Here is a 10,620-nt window from a genome sequence, read left to right as displayed (position 1 = left end):
CGTCCCACTCCAAAACTTTTAAAGTTTTTGGGGTAAGTTTATGGAAAGCTTGTAAGTCCAAAAGTATATACCTCATGCCCTTCTTAGTTGGTTTATACATTCATTAGAGGTCTAGGAGTGATGTTATGGCAAAATCATTCAGAACAAAATTATGATTTTTTTTGCATTTTTTCCATTTTGTGGACTTAACTTTTTTTGCACCATAACCCACTTTAAAGTTTTTGGGGTCAGTTTTTGGAAAGCTTGTAAGTCCAAAAGTATACACCTGATGCCCTTCTAAATTGGTTTATACATTCATTAGAGGTCTAGGAGTGATGTTATGGCAAAATTATGCAGACAAAATTGTGATTTTTTCGCATTTTACCATTTTGTGGACTTTTTTTGCACCAAAACTCACTTTAAAGTTTTGCGGGTAAATCCAAACGTATACACCTCTCACCCTTCTAATTTGGTTTATACATTCATTAGAGATCCAGGAATGATGCTGTGGCAAATCATGCAGAAAACAATTGGCATTTTGGAATTTTACTATTTAGCGGACTTACTTTTTTTGACACAAAAACTCACTTTAAAGATTTTGGGGGTTAGTTTTGAAAGTTTGTAAGCTTGTAAGTCCACACTCTTCTTATTTGCTTTATACATCCATTAGAGGTCTAGGAGCGATATTATGTGACATACAATTTCAAAATGACATGCTTATACATACATAAAAAATGAATGCATAGTGTGATTGCTGCCGCCGGTGAGCTTTCGCAATCATTGATTGCATTTGTTTTAATTGTTTTCCCTGATTGATTGGTTCCCAACGCTTTTTCTGCCTATAAAGTTTGCTTTAAAGAATAGACCCCTCTTAATCCATTACATAGCTAATTCTCTTCTTGTGTAAATACTTATCATCATGCATATTGATCGAGACTCTTGTTTTGAGTTTTTCAAGGTCTGTAATTTAACTGAAATTACATCTACCGCCAATGTTTTATCTCCGTATCATATTTTGTCTACGTCTACTTGGACATTGAAATGTACAGAGGCACACATGGATATTAATTATAATATAACAAATTGAATAAAGCCATTGTGATTTGTTTTTGTAGCAAATTGATTTGTCTTTGTCATTTCTTTACTTGAGTTATAACCTCGTCACAATCTGGTCAATGTCCGTTTTGTGGTCTGCTTTGAAATTGGTGGAAGGCATATTTTCAAAGCCATTTTAAAGTTGTTCTGTTTTCGGTCAATTCAAATTTGGTTTGGTTTATAAACACTGAGACAATAATGCCATTACGACGGTGTAATGATTGTGTAGCTGAACAGTGTTATTATAGTGTTGTCACACTGTAATGTTACTCTTGGACATGGCACCGTGATGAAATATACTGTCACATCTGTTCCAAAGAACCAAGGTGAGCTTATGCCATACCATGGCGGCCGGTTCCATTCGTCAACAATTACCTTGTCAACACGACTACTTGAGTAAAAATCAATGGTACTCATAGTCTATGAGGCAGATGTATATTTGTGATATGAAGAAAGATAATTTCATGTATATGCCAGTTACATTGTTATCAATTACCAAATTCCAGTTTTACAAATATGTTACATTTGGAATTTGGACTTGGCCTAAATCAACACGGCGGCCATTTTTGTTGAAGCAGAAGAATCATACCTTTTCGGAACACATGGTCGTATTTTACTTGCACTTGAAGTTAATGTGTTATTTGGCGTCTATTTACATCTACGGCATTGTTTAAAAGTGCCTGTAGTATTTTGTTTTCATTAACATAGACAATTTGACATGAAAAATATAAAAATGAGGTCAATTTCACGTGAAGAAATTTCAGGAAATTTCAGGTCAATAGCAGGTCAATTTAACCTAATTTCTTCACATGAAATTGACCTGGGTTTGACCTGAAATTTTGCTTGTGTAAATCTTTTGCTTTTTATGTGATTTCAGCATCAGATCACGACACATTAAAACACCGCAGGTAAGCCCTTTATAACGATCGTTAGAAAGCGTGTGATAGCTATGTCGATATTTGCGCATTCCAGCCCGGATAATTACAAAGAAATATTAACACGAGAGCATTTTTAATAGTCAAAATACCTCTTGATGTTCTATATTTGTGTGATATTATTCACAACCGCCATTTGTTTTTCAAGTTCATAACAAAATCAACGTGTAAGCTTTTATCGAGTCAAATGTCTCTCTTGCATAGATGATTTCTTGTGAGCCAAATGGGCAATGTAGCAAGCTTCCTTTGGCGGATTAAAGTGACCTAGGTCATGATCAGGGTCGGCTATTTTGTAGTTGGACTCGGGTGTCCATTTCACAGTATTTCAAGCTTCTCTCGTCAAATTGATCTGCCCCAGGTCACGGTCAGGTTAGGCCAGCTTGAGTAGCTTGACCTTGGTGACCACAGCACCAAAGTGACCCAAACATAACTGCCATCTGTCCCTACCTGAGGCCTAAACGTGTTCTATCACTGTCAAAATCGAGGAGTTCATGAAAAGTTGTCCCGAAACGTGGTACTGAAGTTGGTCGAAAGATTGTATATATGAACGTGGTGTGGCGCAGCGGTATAAGCTGCGGATATTTCTGGCTAGGCGATTGGATGCCATAGATCGTGAGTTCGAGGCCCGGTCAGGGCACGAGCCATAAAAACGTCTTCCTTCGTCATTTGTGTTTCTAAGCTATATGTCTATTTATTAGCACAATGTATCATATACACTATGTGTTGTTGATCCGAAGGTAAAGATTTAAATGTCCTATCGTAGTAATGTGATGAATATATATATAAATATGCTCATTTGGTTTTTATTTTCATCTTCACAGAAAACTGTTCCAGACCCCAAATTAAGGCTTGAAGGTTGAAGGACATTAGACCGCCTGACAGTTTTTACAATGATGAGGATATTGGAGTGGAGGTCGAAAATTTTTAATCTGATTTCATTTGCAGAAATTCAAAGTAACGGACTGAGAAAGCAAAACTGCTCTGCTATGGTGCTATTCCACGTGCGATAAGAAAATTTTGTTTGTTTGTTGCGTACTCTAATGCTTAAATAGCTTCAGATGGAAGATTAGATTCAATTAAGAAGTCATCATGTTGTAACACAACTGGGCAAAAAGAGGTACATCATGGGATAACGATGATGTTTTCGCACTAGCTCTATTGAAACATAAAGGATCCTAAGGAGTTAGGATACAGTTACACAAGAAAAGGTGATAAAAATGATGTTATTTGTTATAGGGCCATTATATTGATAAACAATATAGCTAGATTATTTACCTCCCTTTTGAATGAACACCTGCTTAAAGGAAGATACTATATTGGTGGTCAATTTGACTTTTTCCCGGGTACGGTACCGGACACACAATTTCTAAATAACTTGACGCTCAAATCACTTGTATAGTCACAGGAGACTCAACAGTATATCGCATGATGAATTATATTATAAACTGTGAAAATCTAGTGAAAGGGGACATTTGGTGATGCTAATTGTTTTGTAATAAGTCTTGTGTAAGGCTGCATGATACACTGTTACCCCATTTTCGACCTGAAAGATCGGATTTGTTAAAAGGAGAATAAAAAATACATGTGTGTAGTGTTTATGTTCAGCGCAGATCTGATGTCGGCGTTATAGTGCTATCTCACTGAAACATACTGCCAACAACATACAAGCAGGGTACTTCACTCGGTCACATTATATACAGACAACGGGCAAACCCTACGCCCACTCCCTAAACTACTAAAATGCCGAGCGTTAATCAGGAGTAGAAAACTACCATTTCCATAGACTCTCGTATGTTTCGGCCAGGGTATTTCCACAAAGTGATAAACGCTCCACTAAAGACCAAACGTGAGGCATTGTCAATGGAGACATTAGAAGAAGAAAAATGCTTAGAAAGAATAGAAAATATTCGAAATTTAGTCGCTTCTTACGATCATGCAATGTGGGCAGCAGGTTGTATTCTTACGCCCTTCCTGCAGGACAGTCAATACCAGAGAATCAGGGGGCCGCGGTGGCCGAGTGGTTAAGGTGTACCGACACTTTATCACTAGCCCTCCACCTCCGGTTTGCGAGTTCGAAACCTACGTGGGGCAGTTGCCAGGTACTGACTGTAGGCCGGTGTTTTTTCTCCGGGTACTCCGGCTTTCCTCCACCTCCAAAACCTGGCACGTCCTTAAATGGCCCTGGCTGTTAATAGGACGTTAAACAAAAAACAAACCAGACCAGAGAATCATAATTCTATTGACTGTGATTGTCACAAAGTTTTACAATTTTAAAATGTTGTTATTGATCTCAAAAATATGCTCAACTATTAAAAGAGGTACTCGATTTATTGATTGGGATTGTACTTTAAATATAGATTCAACAACAACAACAACAAAAAGCAAAAACAAAAGAAAAAAAACAAAAACAAAAACCATAAAAGACAAAAAAAAGCAAAAACAATAATAAAAAGGATTGTTACCAAACAGCAGTGGCGATTGGAAGAATTACAGTGTTAATAGATGAGGTTTGATACTTATAAAGTGTGTGCAACCGGAAGAAAGTCGCGAAAGATACGTTCCAGTTATGGGAAAACGCCACCATACATCACAGTAGTCAAACAAGACTTATATTGATGTCAGCCAGTGTTTCATTGATAATTTGACTTTTAATCAAAATGGTAAGAAATGGCAGAGGATAATATTACTGCGCATGACAGGAAGATGTAGATCAAAATATAATTTATTGTCTTTTAAATTGACTATTAAGTGAGAAAAAAAACTGGTTTATTTTCACTTATTGTTTTCTTTAAATACAGCACAGCTTTGAGCTTCCATTGTAATACACTGTTTTTTAATAGTCAAAACATTGGGTTATGGAGTGAAATCCTGGAGACTATAAATTTCCTCTCCGTCCGTCTGGTACGTTCGTCCGTATGTACGTAACACCAAAGTTTGTCAGCGCTTTAGCGGCTTCATTCCTTGAGGGATTATTATCAAATTTCATACAATGATAAAAGACCATAATATCTCAGATAAATACAGCTTCAGCTTTTTTTGTGTCAAATTCAAGGTCATTGTTACTATTTTTAGTTTGTTTGTTGATGATCAGCAAAAGCTATCACCTTAGTGTTTCCTTGGAAGCTGAGAAACGGGCCGGTGCTGTCGTAGTGGTGTCCTTGGGCAAGACACTTTACCGCAATTGCAGGCACGCGACGGGCCTCCCGTATGTCGTTAAGTGCCGGTAGTCACCAGCTACGACAAGGAGATCCTGCCTTAAAATGACACTGGCTGCTCACAGAGAGATAAATCCAGCAAACGAAAAACAAATTATCCAATGTTTCATGACGACATATTGAAAGGTATTATACATGTTAATATGATTTTCAAATATGTTGTCTGTGTCCTTCGTCTCGTAAAATATAAAATGTGATAGATTATATTCCTATATGTTTTGTGGCCGTTCTGATGTCACGATTGCAATGTGAAATATAACTCCCTACGGTCATAATGGATGACCACTGAGGTATTATTAAAGTCCTTTGGCAATATGCTGGTGGTCGTAGGGCGCTTTGGTTTGTTTTGGTTTGTTTTTGTTTAACGTCCTATTAACAGCCAGGGTCATTTAAGGACGTGCCAGGTTTTCGAGGTGGAGGAAAGCCAGAGTACCCGGAGAAAAACCACCGGCCTACGGTCAGTACTTGGCAACTGCCCCACGTAGGTTTCGACCTCGCAACCCAGAGGTGGAGGGCTAGTGATAAAGTGTTGGGATACCTTAACCACTCGGCCACCGCGGCCCCTGCTCGTAGGGCGCCACTATGATGTCAAAATACCGAGACTTGACTATGAATTCCAAATTCCCACGTTTCGCAGAGCTGTCCTTTATCTTTCGCGCGCGATATTCAGCGCGTGTAAAGTACAGCGCCGTGCCAAAAGTATTCGCGATTTTCCAAGATGGCGGACGTATTGAGCGGGGGCGTCTCGGAAATAAAAATGTCGTAATGTAACATAGATATCAACACACTTACCTAATATTTGGTGAGGTGACCCTTGGACTTAATGACTGCCAGCAGACGTCGGGGTATGGAATTATTTAAGGATTAACATCAATTATTTTTTTCAGTTATACAGTCATAACAGAAAAAACTGGAGTGTACTCTAAATAAACCGCAAAGCGGTTTATGAAGAGAGTACACTCCAGTTTTTTTTATGTTATGACTGTTTAACAGAAAAAATAATTAATGTTAATTCTTATAATTTAATTTCGTCTTATACACACCAAGATATTTCACTTTCTTTGGCGACCTCTTTTCTGTTATAAATTATTACGCAACGTCATCAGCCAATCAAAAATGACGTTACATTTCGCAACGTCAAAAATTTTGTTATGGAGGTATAACAAAATTATTTCAGCCAATGAAAATGCGTGTTTCATACAAAATTAAATTATACAGTGATCTAATGTACTGCAAGGTAAATGAAACCCAAATGTCCGAAATGGCTGCAAAAACCTCATCAACTGTGTTGATGTTCCGGGCCTGATTTTGCAGAGTCCTTTTGATCCTCAACCATAAATTTTCAATGATATTTATGTCCGGAGACTGTGCAGGCCATGTGATGCCAGGGATATTGTTGTTTATCTTAAATTGATTAGTTATATGAGCCCGGTGGACGGGAGCATTGTCGTCCTGAAACCTGTAAGTTCCATCGGCGAAATGACGGGCAATAACGGGCCACAGGTGATTGTCAAGAATGTTAATATATTTTTGGGCATTAATATTGCCATCAACTTTGCAGAAAGTTCCAACACCGTGATATGTGATGCATCCCCATATCATAACTGATACACGTCGCTGCCTGGGAGGGCACATGCATTGTGAAAGATATGATTCGCTTGCTGTTCTCCAAACATATACGCGATAATTATCTCCAATAACTACTTGTGACTCATCTGAAAATATCACAGTGTTCCAATACTGGTCAACAGATAGCCGTCTTTTTTCTAAACACCATGATAAACGTTTTTTTCTGTTGACCTCGGATACCACCATTTTCTTACGGACTACTCGGCGCTTCATATCATGTTTATGTAAAAAATCTTTGAACAGTTCGTGAATTAACTCGTCTGCCTGGATGTAACCTTTGGTTTAAATCAGGTGTTATGTCATTTAAAACTTTTCCTCTGTTAGTTTTAGTATGTCGTAGTAACCATGTCTGGTCTCCCGTCGGGACAACTTACCGGGACGACCGCTTCGTTGCTTATTTTCCACGTTTGATCTTTCTAAATACCTTTTCCAGATGGATCGAATTGTGGATTCCGGTATTCCCAATAATCGCACTAATTTTGATGTCTTGTGTCCGGTTGATTTCAGTTCTACAACGATTTCCTTAATACCTTCTGCTTTTCCCGCCGACTTCCGTCCCATTTTGACAGCTGTGTTGTTTACGTCGAATACCGCAGCAGACGTCAAAACGACGTCAGTATGACGTCCTGACATTCCAGACGACGTCATATGCAAAATTTAATTAGAAAAGACTAATTGCATTAGGAGTTATACCGCTTTAATCATGTGAAGTGGACAATGCCGTCGCCGCCATCTTGGAAAATCGCGAATACTTTTGGCACGGCGCTGTATGTGTTGGTAGTACAGCCAATCGGAGGCTGAATACGTGTAAGATTGTCACGTGAGGGTACACAAGGCGCTCGGGCGAAATATACAGTAGTGTAGTCATTCTAGCCGCGGACTTCTAGATCGTGACAAACTTTCATTTAATATTGTTAATAATATCGTTACGGAAGAGTAGTATATATAGTTTCTTGGTTTTGAAAGTGTTTTGTATTGTAATTCCAGGCATTTTGTTTTGAAAATAAGTTAGAAATCCAAGCATTTATTAAGAAACCTGAAGCATTATAGCTGGTGTATACCTCCTTTCTCCGTTAATAAAAAAGATTTAAGGTTCATGACCAGACCTCCAGTAAATATTATTTGCTATTGAAATAATTTGTACAAATACCAGGGTGTTTGCGAGATTAGCTATGGTTTTACCTGTGTTTCTTTTGAAAATGGAACGCTCTTGTATTCACAAATGCCTACCAACTCTTCCTAATAAACCAAATTGTTGGTTCGTTTATTTCGAGAATAAGTAGAAACTTCAAAAAAATCTATCTCAAAACAGGTAACAGGTACGAAATTATACTTTTCTATGGATAATCATATGGTATTTACAAAGGTACTCCTATGCTTGAATTCTAAAAATATATCTTAGATTTTGACTTTTAGTGTTGTAAACTCACCTACCCTATGTATCAACAGACCATTTCAGAGGGGTAGGTACATGTGTCAATGATTTTTTGGTATTTATAATCAATACTCAGGTAAAATATTGATAGCAGTACCTTTCAGATAAATTGATAAACAACTTGTTTTATTTTCGTAATAAAATTTTGCCATTGGATTTGCTAATATTGGGCAATGTATAGGTGAAATACACAGATAGTATGTCCTTGGATTGTAAAAGTGCAAGGTAACCTGGGGTCCACTGCGGGTACAGTATACATTTTCAATGGAATATTACGTAACAACGTGTTTCAGTTTCGTTAAATACCCGATGCAGTACCTCACCAGCAAAACCTGTTTGGAAGTCGGAAAGGTGTCTGCGGTCAAGCATGACGGTGTTACAATAGTATAGGATTCACTGAGTGTTGTCTCAATAGCCCTGGGCATATCTCTCATATCTCCATGTTAAAGAAATAGTTGTATGCAAATTGTGTGGACAGCGTGGCAGTAACGTAATAGCTCATTTTATTATTCAGTGTTGTAAACTACAGGAAACTAGAGATTCGCTACTAGACAACGTCGTCAATGTCCTGGGAACTGCAAATTATGTCATGTTTGCCGACCTCGACGAGACTAGCATGACAAAGGTGATCCTAGGAAGCCGGGATACTATTGAAATAGACGATGATGCGTGGGAACAATTTATGTTGCTGAATTCCATCAGTATCGCCAAAATGACCAAATATTTATTTGAAATACTATAATATATAAATGTAAATGTAAAAGAAACGCTCAACGGAATAGATTTATTAGGCTATCGCAATACTTAAGCGATGGCGGATTCAATTTCTTTCATATCAATTATTCATTTCTTAATTTATTGTTTTCCTGTTAATATGTTCTGTAATCTTCATGCAATTGGAGGAAATAAAGATATCTATCTCTATCTATACGGCCAGGTGTGATTACCGTAGTCACTTCGTAAGAAGCCCTGGGTTTACAGGTAAAATAAATCTGAAATGAGATGTTATGTCAGAAGTGTGGACATGTACCTTAAGGTTTGGTGGCTCGCATGGTTTCTCATAATGTTTATTATTAAGAAATGGAGTGCGTGAGAGAGTTAAGTATTTGACGATGGTTTATGTACATGAAATCGTGTTGCATATTTTGGAATGTTTTGATTGATTTAACGCCGGCTCTATCGTCCGTTCGGCTCAAATGCACAAGGTAGATGTGTTGTTCTAGGGTAGGGTATGCAGGAGAATATAGAGGATCGACCCGGCAGGTAGCGAGTCATTGACCACCGTAGAACCCGGCTCGACCAAGTTAATCACGGACTCACTACCGCTTGTGCATTTATCAACAGTTGATCTATACTACTGTACTAGCAGTGAGATAAAGATGTTCGTTTGTTTGTTGGGTATTTCGAAAATGGATCTCCTTGTAGTAGTTGGTGACAACCTAAATTAATCTGATTTTTGTGTAAAAATATATGTAGTAGAGAACGTCTTATTTTTTCTTATCTGTGTATAACCTATTTGATGAAGAAACCAAGTGGATAATATATAGAGAGAGCTAGAATACATGTCGGAAGATCCTTAGAAAATGTAACCCCGGGGATATCGGAGGTGACTGTTCGATCACTACAACGGATGGGTGGCTTTACACACGGAAGCTGGAACCCTTGCCATCCTGGACTGTTGTGGTTGTGTTCACATCCCGAATTCTCTAGACAGCATCGAAGTAACCACAGTAACTGCAGGTATTCAAAAACAGTTACCTCAGTGTTTTCTGTGACATTTTGGTGACTATAATATATGGTACCTTAATCTGACTTTTCTGTCATACAATGTATATGTCTACACATTATATTTGTATTTTGTTTTCTGCTGACTTGATATGTGTACTACTGCGTCCATTTTTCTGCTGCAAGAACATTTTACACCAAACAAACAACAATTAACAACAAACGAGGCACAACAAACAACAAACAAACAAGCGAACGACTCACAACAAACAAACAACAAACAAACAAGCGAACAACTCACAACAAACAAACAACAAACAAACAAGCGAACAACTCACAACAAACAAACAACAAACATATAACTAACAACAAACAAACAACTCACAACAAACAAACAACTCACAACAAACAACTAACAACAAACAAACAACTTACAACAAACAAACAACTAACAACAAACAATCAACTAACAACAAACAAACAACTCACAACAAACAAACAACTTACAACAAACAAACAACTAACAACAAACAATCAACTAACAACAAACAAACAACTCACAACAAACAATCAACTAACAACAAACAAGCAACTAACAATCAATAAC

The sequence above is a fragment of the Pecten maximus genome, chromosome 17 (assembly GCF_902652985.1).
Source record: "Pecten maximus chromosome 17, xPecMax1.1, whole genome shotgun sequence".
NCBI lineage: Eukaryota > Metazoa > Mollusca > Bivalvia > Pectinida > Pectinidae > Pecten > Pecten maximus.
This window is presented reverse-complemented; position numbering follows the sequence as displayed.